Consider the following 13,645-nt stretch of genomic DNA (forward strand, 5'->3'; position numbering starts at 1 on the left):
AGAGTACACTACTACAAGGGTTGTTGAAGCAATAAATAAAATGTAATAGAGTAAGGAGGTTGTTGCATTTCAAATCCAAAATTCATAAGGACAGGTTGCATGACTGCTATTTTTTCCCACAGAGAAGTTTTTTACAAGTTTTTTCATCCAATCAAACAAAAGAAATGCGAAAGAGAGCTGGAGAACTAGGAAATAGCCATTTTTTCCTGTAGGACTGGGTATTCCTCTGCACCTCGAATCTGGTTAGGACTCAGAATTTCAACTTCCAACATTTATAGATTCATTGTTATTTTTCATCATTGGACATCCTTTTTATTGTCTCTCTTTTATTTTGTTTTTTTAAAACCAAAGGCACTAAAGGATGGTCTCTTCTACCATTGTTTTTTTTGCCTCTGTTCAAAATATATCCACATTTAAATTCAATTATCTACATAGTATTAGGTATCTATTGAGATATGGATTTACAATAAAGAACAAAATTACAAAACATATTTAAGTACTTCACAGACAAAATCATACACAGTAAGTACTCAGAGTTCAACAACATAAATAAATGTCTCAAATAGAGAACACCATTAATTTTGAAAATATTATTCAATGTATTAAGCAGAGCAACAACACTACACCATTTTCTCCATATTTATCATCATCTCACACTCTTCAACATGTTTGTAGCCATTATTTACACCATTTTATCATAATATCGCACTCTTCAACATGTTTGTAGCCATTCTTTAAATCAGACGATCTTGCAAAAATGCAACACAAAGCACTACAGTGGGGATTTTATATTGATGGAGTTTTGGGTTGGAACTTGGTAAAACCAGGTTTAAGTTAGACAATGGTTTTTGTTATTTAAAATTTCTTTTTAATGTTTAAATGGGTTTAACTAAATTGGTAGAAAAAATTTTATACATGAGGATTGTGCAGAGTTTTGGGTTGGAACTTGGTAAAACTAGGTTTAAGTTAGACAATGGTTTTTGTTATTTAAAATTTAATGTTTAAATGGGTTTAACTAAACTGGTAGAAATTTTTTTGTACATAAGGATTATGCCAAGTTGACAAATCAAATTTAAGATTCTAACAAATTCCTATAAATTATGTTCAAATTTTATGCAAAACTATATCAAAAGACTTATAAGACAAAGAACTGTTAGAATAAGGCATACATATATTCACACGAGATCCTCTGCCGACAACAGATTTTTCCATAAATAGGGTGGTTGTTGCATAGAGGATGACGATAAAGATATTCCAGAGTTTTTGCATTTGGGAATGCATTAATTCTATGAGCTCTAGGCAACCTAAATCCTGCGTTTGACTGAAATATTTTATTTTTTGTCATTTAAAAAACAGTCATTATATTATCAGAAAATCAATAGATACAAAATACATTTCCATAGGCTTAGAGTTTGGTTCAAGCCTAGCTTTAAGGAACAAGTAGCCTGGAGGAAGGCCATGACAACTGGCATCATTGGTTATTTCCGGATGGTTTACAAGCCAATACTTACAAAGCACAAAATAAACAAAAATATGTATCATAGGAATCCACATTATGGAGGTGGATTTGGAGGAAAGGCTGGAGGAGCAGCAAAGAGAGTAGCACGTTCATGCATGTGGAAATCTATGTGCGCCACCCTCGCTTCCAGGGAGCAGGGGTGGTCATTTTTTCACCTGTGGTGATGACGTAGACTTTCCACTGAGTCCAGGATCTCGTTCTGCATGTGTTGAAGATCATTGATATAAGCTACCAATTAATTTCTATCTTCATATCTCTGCTCCCTTAGAGTATCGATATTGAGCTGAATGTTAGAAAATTGAGCAAAAATAGACTCCAAGGAGGCGAGGGCCTCTACTTGACCTGGGGAGTGGGTTGGTTACAGATCCGCACCCTCTCCCAAATGATGGTTGCCAATAGTTTTAGTAGTAGAGCTTGGCTCCTATTCTTGTGGTTGCCCTGCCATGCACGAAGCCAGACATCTCAGGCACACAGGTCCTCTTTGACGGGGCATTAGAACACCGTTTTAGCCACTAGCCACCCCTGAGAGGATGGCATTCCACCTAACCAAATAAAATAGCCAAGACAAACTGTATTGAACTTGTAGAGGGAGTAACCAGAAGATGTTACTGAGACCTTTACCAACCCTGCACTTTCGAGACTGAGGTGCCATTCTGAACACTATCCACCCTCCCATGAAGGAAACACCAATGGTAGAAGAACATGAAGCTGCAGAGAGAGCCTAGGAGTTTGTTGGAGATGGTCTTGTACAGAGCTCACCAACTGACAAGACACCATTGGTGAGATGGCTAGCAGAGTCCACCCCACGAAGATTTTCCTAGGACCAAACCGAGAAAAAACAGAAGTTCCATGAGCTATCCCAATTCACCCAAAGAAAGGGTTGATGCCTTGGATTTTCATTTTGATGCGGGGTTGATAGAGCCCCTAGATCACATGGCCATCCCGGCTGGTGGTGATCTCCCTCCTTTAGGTTGTAAGCAATGTAAATACCATGCCCATCTACCCCTAACTGGAACTCTAGCTAGGCAGCATTAAGACTAGACAAAATATGCATCAAACACACCCTCCTCATTGACCAAATCTATTGAATAGCCTTCTAGGGTCTCCTTGCCTTCATATAAACTATGGCACCAAGATTCGATTTTTCAGCGGGTACGATGTACCATGGAGCTTCATAAGTTCTCACATGGGGCACCTAGAGGCCCATCGAGCTTCGTGTGCCACCCTGCCGCCATATGGAGCCAACATTTATCACCCCCATCGAGGACTCCTAGGTTTTCCTTCAGCAGAGATTGTAGGGAATAGAGTTCACCTGCGTCCAGATCCACTTTTCTTTTGATATTCAACTAGGTAGCCCTGGATTCTCTTTGCAGACTACTTGTACCTCGATTAGCCAGCTAATCTACTACCTTGTTGTCTTAGCACATGCCCCATGGTGGCATAATAAAAGGAGGCCAGAAGACGTTGAATACATGAGAGTTGAGATTTAAGACGCTAGATCTTAGCCATCTTCTAAGGGGTAGATCCTTTAATGATCCCTTGGGTCATATGAATTACCAATCGAGAGTCACTCGTAATTCGAATATGGTTCCAGTGCTAATGGAGGCTGAGGTCGAGGCCTTTCTCGAGGGTGGTTAGCTCAGCCACGTTGTTGGTATTATAGCCACAGTATCTTGAGCAGGCTTCCCTAGGAGATCCTAGAGAGTCACCAAGAACGCCTTCAAAACCTACCGGACCTGGGTTTTCTTTGGAAGCCTCGTCAGATTTGAGTTGCACATATCCATCCTGAGGTGGGAGAAAGCAGGAAGAAGAGGGGACCAAAGGAGGTCTAACGGGTAGAGACCATGGGTGGACCAGGTTAGGTGTGAGGTTAACAAGGATAGAATCTGAGATACTTGTAGTTTAGCATCCCAATCTTCTGGATCCAATATTTTCGACATAATTGATTCTTGAATGTTTGTAGTCTCCTGGAGCCAAATTTGAGCACTAGTTGGAGTCTACCCTTCAAATATTGCTTTGTTGAGTCCTTTCCAAATATTCCAGAGCATATCATCCACCACGAACGATTGACGACGGGGTTGGAAAAACGATGGATCGACCAATCCTCAAGCAGATCACAGATGTCTTCTGGGTGGTGAACAATACACCCATATAGGAGGGAAGCCTGATCCCAAACTTCATAGGCTATCGTACATCCATCAAACAAGTGAAGGAGCATTTCCCCATCTTTCTTATAGAGGGGAAAAAATTTGGACCGACAAAACCCCTTTTTTGCAGCCTGTACCATGTTAGAACTCTCTTGTGGCCAATGAGCCATAGGAAGTGTGCTACATTGGGCCACAGATTTCTGGTCCAAATTCTCCTCTAAAATGGATTTTCTGAGCAACCAATAGAATTATTTTTAATGAGATAAGCTTCGTTGACTGAGAAATTTTCGGACATGGAATGGCCCCATCTTAATTTATCCGGATTGAGGGAGAATGGAATTCATCTTTGAAAAAGTTGGCCTACAGGCACTCCCAGGCCCCCGGTGGAATATCCATTGGCCAGTCTGATGTTGATTTCCATCTCCTCCATCCTTGGTTAGTGACCTCTTCAACCCAATAATCTGCCACACGGACAACTGAAATCGATTGAAAGTGGTACTGAAGGTCAGTCAAGGTCAGGTCTTGGTCCAAACGAGGAAGCTGTTGCCAAGCATTGGAACATAAGTGGGATACCTACCCATTCTTCACCTCCAGAAAGAAGTGGTCGTGAATGAGATTATTGTTCTAATTTTCCATGTTCTAAATTTTGGATCCTGTGCCAGGGATCATATCGTGTTAATTTTTGGTATGTTCTATGCTAGAGCAATTTATTTAAATTTTCACAGTTAGCAATCACATCAGCATTACGATAAACTGCAGATAGAACATAAATATAATATGCAGAAGACAAGCCAAGACAAGAGGACACAAGATATGGCGCAAGCCAGGGACAAACCCCACAATGTGTGGGGAAACCCTTTGATCAAATCTTCTTTTATCTTCAAAGTTCAGCAAAGAAAGAGAGAGAGAGAGAGAGTACAATTACAACAGAAGTCAACACTTTGACTTGTCTAGATCTACAACAGAAGTCCACTTGCTGCATCACTGCATATGATGTCATGTTGCAATAGTTGTGATTATCATCATGCTGCCCATGTCCATGATCTTATCATGCTGCTGCCCTTCATGTTCATGATCTTATAATGCTGCCTATTCATCATCATCATGCTGTCCTATATGTCCATGATCTCATTTATCATCAAGCTGCCCATGCTTATTATTACATTCATCATGATGCTGTCCATGAGCATGATCTGGTTCATCATCATGTTGCCCTTGATCATTATGCACATGATCTCATTCATCATGTTGTAGGATACTGAGATATTCTTTTCAACATTTCATAGCACATCAAGACACATTGTCCAAATATCACTAAAGTCGCTGCCCAAACATTATTGTCATAGGAACAAATATCTCTTCCATATATTATCTCCATTCATCACTTGTCAAGAGAACAATATCACTGCTATGCATAACTGTCATAAGAGTAAGTGACACTACAATAAGTGCAGAAGATCACTGTCAAAAACTTTGTCATATTGTCATATTTCACTGTCATACGTACAGAAGATGGGGTCTACCCTTAAGCTCTTCCATATATCCATTTTTATGATTCCAAATCATCTGCCTTTTAACAGCCCTTGTTGTCCCTCTCAAGGGACTATACTTGGAGCTTTACCAAGCATCTTCATACAGCCCATTATACCAGAATTGCAAACTGTTTAATCTGGACCATAATATCTGGCAAATTCATCATTAGAAAAGACAAGCACATACCTGTGATAGACGTCATATTTCTGTCCACAAATACATTTCGGCCAGTGCACAGGATCCTGAAATTTCGGCTCTATTATATGACAGCGGCCGAGTGTGCTTTCATGCCTGCGTGCTTCAGCGGGTTCCACTATGTTAATTCACTGCGGCTCCCATCACGTTAATATGAACCTTCATATAGTGCGGATCTGCTAATATCCACACGAAAGAATTTGAGTTGCTGTTAGCGGATACCCTAGCTCATAGTAATGCGTATCTTCTGTTCCTTCATCCGAGAGCGTATAAGAACTGCGTGTAAGTGTCTTCACGGGTAAGGAGTCTTCAAGAACTGCGTGTAAGGAGTCTTCAAGAACTGCGAGGTCTTGGATAGCTCCATTGACTGTGTTGTATCTTCCAGAACAGCGTTACCTATATCTTCTACGTAAGGTCTCATCCTCATGACCTGTGTATAGATGAGGAGTCTTTATGCCTTGCATATAACTATGGTAGGGTTCCTTCCATCTGCGGCTTCACCATGAACAGCGTATAAGCTTATGACTGTGTTGGATTTAGGGCATCATCAGACTAGGTCAACGGATTCCTTTTTGTGACTCTCCTTCTCCAAAAACCCAAGACGTGGAGAGGAGATCACATCAAGAATATGTCTAAAAGACTTCACATCCTCTCTTATTTATACTAAAAGCGTAAGGTTGAATAGACATGATGTTTAGGCTTCTAGAGCCTACATAAGAGCTGGTCGGTTTGATAATAATTACATAAACAAAATAAATTCATATCTCCATAAATACTTATCGGAATCGGATGATCTTTGGATCAATCCTACACCTCTCGACGAGAGGGATCCAATAAAATTATCAGCTGCCATAAATAAGCTGACCCACATGGAGTTTTTCCCTAGTTTCCAATTTAACAGATCGTAGAGAAGGGCTTCTTGAGAATGACCCTGGTCATATTTTTTCGTCCAAATTTATTTCTATATTTCCTCTCCACCTTGGACCCATCTCCACCATAGCTTTTCCCGAGCATGGCATTAAGATCTACCGGATCCCTCAAGCTTAGCCCACCTAGCGCCTTAGGGAGGCATATCTTATTCCAAGCTGCTTGCGGCCATTTTCTCTCCTGAGAGGACCCACTCCACATAACCTTGAGGAAGATAGCATTCAACTCTATGTAGATACATTTAGGAGCTAGAAGTGCAATAACTAGTACAACAACATGGCTTGAAGGACAAACTTTAAAAGCATCTCTCTTCCAACCAAGTTGAGAAATCAGAGTGTCCAATTTGCCAATTTTTTGGATATCTTTGAGCACAATTCCTTCCAGGGGGCAATGCGTAGAGGGTTCAAGAGGAGAGGAACCCAAGATATTTTGGAGGCAGAGATCCAATAGAGAAGCCCAAAAATCTAGCCAGGAAATATTGGATAGGCTAAGGGGTATGAAAAAAATAAATACTAGATTTTTAGCTGTTGAGGAGCATACTTGATGTAACTTGGAAGTCCAAAAATATTTTGTTGAGTTGAGTCGCTTCAATGAGGGTGGCCTCATTAAATAAAATGTTGTCATCTACGAACTGTTGGTGGGTCATATAGACATTAGTTCTAGGCAAGTGAATTCCTTCCAAATCATTAGCTTGTTTAGCAGCCTTGATCGCTCTACCCAAGCCTTCTGTTGCAATAATGAATAGGAAGGGGGAGATTGGGTCTCCTTGTCAAATTCCCCTAGAGGGCCTGAAGGTGGTCGAAGGGGAATAGTTAATCAAGATTGAGAAAAAGGGGGTTGTGATTAGATATCTGATCCAATGAATCTAATATTACGTGAATCCAAAAGCCCGAAGGGTCTCCAACAGATAGTCCCAATTCAATATGTCATAAGATTTTCATAGATATAGCTTGAGCAACATCCCCCTCTTTTTATGAGATTGAAGAGAGTCTATGGTCTCATGATAAGAAATAATATCATCCAAAATCTGGCATCCTTCAACAAAGCCTGACTGCTCCTCGCTGATAATATGGTGAAGGATGGGCTTCAAGTGTTTGACCGTAATAGAGGAGAGAGGTTTATATATGACATTTCAGAGAGAAATAGGCCTAAAACCTCCTGGAGATGTGGCCTCCTGAGATTTAGGGATGAAAGTATTGAATGTAGCATTTAAGTTAGACCAAATTTGTTTAAGGCATTGTGATTCTTCCACCATTGCCCAAATATCGTGACCGAGGAAGGGCCATCCTGCCTTGAAGAATTCAACAGTGAAACCATCTGAGCCCAGAGATTTATTGGACGGCATGGCGTTGACCACTTCTTCAACCTCCGCAAATGAGATGGGGCTTAGAAGGGCCTCATTCTTCGCCGAAGAGGCCAAGGGTGAAATGTGTTGAGTGACTTTCCTAATGTCCTCTGATCTGTCATGGCCTTCATTGCTCAAGAGAGATGAGAAGGTCATCACTTCTCGTTCAATGTCCTCATGCCACTTAAGATGGGGTCCATATGAAGATTGAAGCATATTAATTTGGTTGTGTTTTCAGTGATTGATCATGGATCGGTGGATGAATTTGGAATTCCGCTCACCCTCCCAGGGCAATTAGATGCACAATTTATGTCGCCACAAAAACTCCTCTTGGTGCCTTCTCTCCTCCAACTCTCATATTAGGAGTCCCTCTTCTTCTGCCATCACAAGGGAGTGACATTCCTGGATAATATCCATCTCAATATTTTCCAGGCATTCTTCCAACTTACATTTTTCCTCGAAAATGTCTGCAAAGTCCTCATGATTCCAAGTTTTGATTCAGAATTTTAAAGGTTGGAGCTTCTTCTGAAAGGATTGCATCTGGTTTCCCAGAGCATCCTCCATCGATGTCTACTAGGTTTCCATTTTCTCTATAAAGCCTGGGTGTCACGACTAAAAAATTTCAAAACAGAAGGGTTTCTTCCGAGGTGCAATAGAGGTGGCCAAAGAGAGGCTTAGGGGCCAGCGATCTGATCCTAGGGAGGGAAATATTTCTTCTTCCACATTTGGATATTTTAAAATTAAATGCTCCTTGAGTAGAAAATGATTCAGTCGACAGGGTACCTGATGTGGACCACCCCTCTTGTTATTCCATGTGTGAATGTCGTGCTTGGGAGAAATATCTACAAGGTGAAGATCCTCTATTATTTCGTTAAAGACCATGGATGAAGGGTCAAGTCTTCTAACTCCTCCATGCTTCTCCTCCAAATTTCAGATCATGTTGAAATCGCCTTCGATGATCCAATATTCTGTGGCCCAATTGTGACCCAGGGCTTGGAGCTGCAAGAGGAAGAGATCCTTATCACATGGGATAGAGGGACCAAAGACAACTGTGAGGCTAGTCCATTCATCTGATCCAAGAGATCTGAAGGAGGCAAAGAGAGTACATCGAGAACTGACCTAGTCTTTTAAGGAGACTTTATCAGGATCCAAAATGATTGCAAGTCCTCTCACTTCTCCTACTGCATCTACAGACATAACCTCACTATTCTTCCAACAATGACCGCTATTCTCGATGACTTTGCTAGCTATCATTTTTGTTTCTTGCAAAATAATGATATCTGGTTTATACTTGGCTATCTTATCTTTTAGGGATCAGAGCTTACCTTTGTTGTTGAAGCCCCAGATATTCCATGAGATGATATTCATTGAGAGGGAGGGACGGATCTGGGAAAGTAATCCGTCAATTGACCCATCTATCCTAAATTCAAAAGTAATTCACTTGCTTCTCATATTACTTCTTTGGTTGACTTCCTGCCCTTCTTGCCCTTCTCTGGGCCTGCATCGGGGATGGTGAGAGCCAAGAGATTGCTCTCCTTACCTACCCCTCGCAGATCTGTTTCTGACTTACCTGATTTTGAAGTCCATTGGGCATAAAGATGGTCGAAGTGTGTCAATTGGTTCGCTGGGATATCTTTGACATCTGATTTGATCCATGTTTTGAAGATATCTAACATTTTCTTCTCCTCTACTCCCAATCTATTGTTTTTCTCTTCTATTTCCAGGATTTTGATGGTGTGTGAAAGAATCTCCTTCACTCTATGATCATTCTCATTATATTCTGGAATTTTTTTCTTGGATGGCATCTTATCCCCTTGAGGAGGGGACAACTTATCAACCTCCATTGCCTGGAGCAGCGTCTGTGAGGAAGGAAGGGCATATGTTGGGTGGTCCAGAACTTGATCCAATGATGCCAAGGAAGCAAAAGGATTGCTGGAACCAGGGGCCGAGGGGATTACCAGGGGCCTTAGCATCAACCGCCGATCTAGGCTGAGATGGCTCCGGGGTAAGGGCGCGGGATGGAAACGGACCTTGTTGAGGGTGATTCTGGCGGGCCCAACGTCCACCAACTTGCTGAAAGCCATCCTTGTCTCGCTGATGAGCTACAAATTGGGCTTCTTCTACGATCGTCTAGGGACAATCTTTGAATAAATGACCATATTCATACCATCATCGACATTTGAATGGGACATGTTCATAGTCCAAGGGTTGGATCTAGGTAGAATCATGGTAGATCAACTCAATGGATTTCAAAAATGGTTGCGATATGTTCATGTGCACACATATTCGGGAAAAAGCTACGTGTCGTCGTCATTTGGTGATTTCTGAGATCTTGACAAACTTCCCAATGGATTTTCGTATGCCTTCCAAAATGTCGGGTTCCCATAAATAATCTGGGAGTGAATAGAGTTGAACCCAAACATGGTCCACCTAAAATTCTTCCTTGTCCAAGTTGTAGCATTCCTCCCAATATCTGAGGAATAATCTTGCACTGCCCATAAAATATGGCCCATTCTCAAAAATGTGCTTCCTCTCCTCCATATCTTAAAAAACGACTGTAAAAAGCCCTTTGGCCCAGAGGTGAAGCTCGAATTTCCCACAGGGTGCCCATTTATGTTGGATCCACATCAAAATGTTTTTCTCCTTAGGCCAAATTCCCAAAAACTTGTAGATCATGGTGTGATCTTTCATATATTAACAGACTTGCTCCAAATGATTATTAGGGATAACGAACTTTGGGTTAATCACTGCCTTGGGAAGACAATGAATCTTTCCTTCTCTAGCTTGCCATTGCATCCCCATGGCCAAGGTTTCTCCTGATGCCGAGGAGGAGGTGGTTGCACTTGCATGGGGCTTATCCCCTTGGACGAATGGAGTTATATTTATCGCATTCCTGAAGGACTGAGACCCCTCACGCCGAGGCGGGGCGAGGTTTCTCATTGAGATGCCTTCTACACTGCCAAGGCAATAGAGGCCACACTATTTTACAAAGAGCGTGAGCTTACCAGTCGAGACCAACCAACTGGAGGGCAATCAGATGGTAGTATTCAAAAACCCTAGAAAATTCCACTTTTGTTTCATATTAACATATATATGTTTTGGAGATCTGATAGAAAGAGAGTTGCTCATCACTTGACTGAAATATTGAAACATATATGAAGTTCTAATTTATTTGATTCATTTATAACCTGCAATTGTAAAAGTTCATGTAATTTTGAATTGACCTGAATCTGCGAAATAAAATTCAAATAACAAAAACCTTCTAAAACTACATATTTCAAACTACTAAGTTAGCATTTAGAAATTGCACAAAACTTTGGCTAAATTCTGACTGAATGCTAAATTCTTATCTAGGCGTGGAATCCTTGGTACTTCTATTCCATTCTTTTCCAACCAAAGTCAATTTCATTAAATTGCACTGTAAAATGGTATGTGTTTGTTTTTGGTTGAGGAACCCAAAATAAAATTTTGTAGGAAAGTTGGAAATTTGTAGGAAAGTTGGTTGTATGTGTGTTTAATGTTAGTGAAGTTGAGCGCTGGAACACACAAACAAATATGCCAATATTGAGGATCTATAAAGGGATTTGATGAAAATTTATACCTTTTGTTTGTTTTGGGGTCGAGGTAAAAATTATAATGGGTAGCGAAATTTCCTTAATTTCAATGTGTTAGGAATAAACTTTGATGTAAAATTCAAAATAAATAGCTTTGGTGACTCCTGATTGCTTTGCATTTGATGGGATTTTAATGATAGTGAAAGTGAGTTGGTGCACATAGAAAGAGGCTCAAGATGGAGTATGACATAGAAAAAATTATATGAACTCTGGAATAAAGTTACCCTCATTTAAATGTTGAAAAACTTGTTCTTAATACGTAGAGCTTCGACGTAAATCACATAGAGAGAGACATTTGTCGACGCATTTCGAACCAGCAAGTGTGGCTCATCGTCAGGACAAGTTGAAGAAACAGATCCAACTTTGCATGTTAAATAGTCTGAGCAGGGCCTCCAACAGCTATCTAGATTTACCCTTTACTTTTCTATTCTTTCATAATTAATGTGATTCTTTCTATATAGTGCACAAACTTTTGGATAAAGAAGAAATATGATAGTGAAAAGTTGCCTAAAATAAGAAAAATGAAGAAAATGATTCTCCTATGAGACTTGTCTTTCGTATTATGATAAATATTCTGTGCATTTCATCCACGTAACTAACTACATCATGTTGATCCAACCATGGAATTGTTAAAATAAAAGAATATCTGATAATATATTCCAATGGTAAGAGTTCTTATTGGAATTGTTAAAATAAAATAAAAAATATCTCATAATATATTACAATGGTAAAAGTTCTTATTCTCATGGTGCGTACAATTATAAAATTTATGGAAACTAATGTTTTTGTATTTTTATTTTTCCAATTTATGAAGATGAATGTTTTTGTATTTATTTTTCAAGTAACATAATTTACAACAATTTTTCAAGACAGCTTTTCCCTTGGAATACAAGAAGGAATGAAATTTATTCAATAAGATCTATAAAAAATGAAAGACATGTGAATAAGGCTAGTCTTAGTTTAAAATTTTAAAAATTTAGAAAAACACTATTTTGATATACACTTAGCAGTAGGTCCCTTCTCTCACAAACAAAAAGTTTCGTATACCAATTTAGTGTTTGGCTTGGCCGTGACCTTAAAATAAGATGATAATAATAATATAAAGATCCATATCATAGAAATACCGTGATCCAACTGCTCAAGGGATATTCGGTTAGTTTCACTTGTAGATTCGGATATTCGGTTAGTTTCACTTGTAGATTGTTTTTTTTTGCAGAGGATTGCTCGTTGCTGTTAGATGTTTAATCTATCTATTTTAAAGCAGCTTTTTTACTTATTGCATTACACTAGTAGATATACAAAGAAAAATCTTGTTGAACCACCGACTCTAATTCGTTTTAGGACACTCCAATGGCACGCAATGAATGGGTATGTCATGAAGGCAATAGCAATAATGCATTCATAAATATTTTTAATTTTAGTAATTACACAGATTAGTGTCATCTATTCTCAAATATTTGTTATTTTGGCAATTACATGGATAAATGTGATTTATTTATAAGTATTTGTTATTTTAATAATTATATTGATACGTGTGTTAGGGAATATTCGAACTTGAATTCATCAACTTAAATATTAGAATAATATTTTAGGGAAAACTAACCTAACTAACATTTGAAATATAGTGTAAAGATGGGGATCTTTTTTAACACTAATATATTTTTAAATATCTAATTTTTAGTAATTTAGTTGCGTTGAAAATATATATTATCTATTTATATTAGTGTAATTATATAAATTGAATAGTTGATAAATGGGGTAATATTTTGTTATGGAGATTGATTTTCACTTTATCATGGAATTTTTTAACTTGAAAATAAGGACATGAGACAATATCATGAGCTAATACCATGACTTATCAATACCACATGTCTAATATGAGATGTGTTGATACAACATTTCTTTAATTTATTAATTTGAAATAAATAATAATTCTTTTTTTGGTAGGTAAGCACTCATAGGGGGTTTGAACCAGTGACATATCGTGCCTTAACAGTGCACCCATTCACCATCAATCCAAAGCCCCGTAGGCCATAATAAATAATAAACTAATATTAATAACTAATAAATTAATTAAATTAAGTTGCCCAATTAATTATGAAAGGGCACTTGTCCAGAGGTCTTGGATAGACGGTGGCACTCCTTGATGTGAAGTCATCGATTCAATTCCCCACCCCGATTGGAGTGATATATTGGACATGATCAAAATGTAGTCCTGTCAAACTTACAAAATAAAATAAAATATGAAAAGGCACTTATATCAAAAGACGTGTTCTTTAACCCTTGTGGTTAGTCAACTCCTATAAAGGAGAATCGCGTAAGGGCTTGTAATCATATTTTGAATATTGAATATTAATATATATTG

Source organism: Pinus tabuliformis, chromosome 6, assembly GCF_031772625.1.
Source record: "Pinus tabuliformis cultivar Carrire ecotype Pingquan chromosome 6, CPIR1, whole genome shotgun sequence".
NCBI lineage: Eukaryota > Viridiplantae > Streptophyta > Pinopsida > Pinales > Pinaceae > Pinus > Pinus tabuliformis.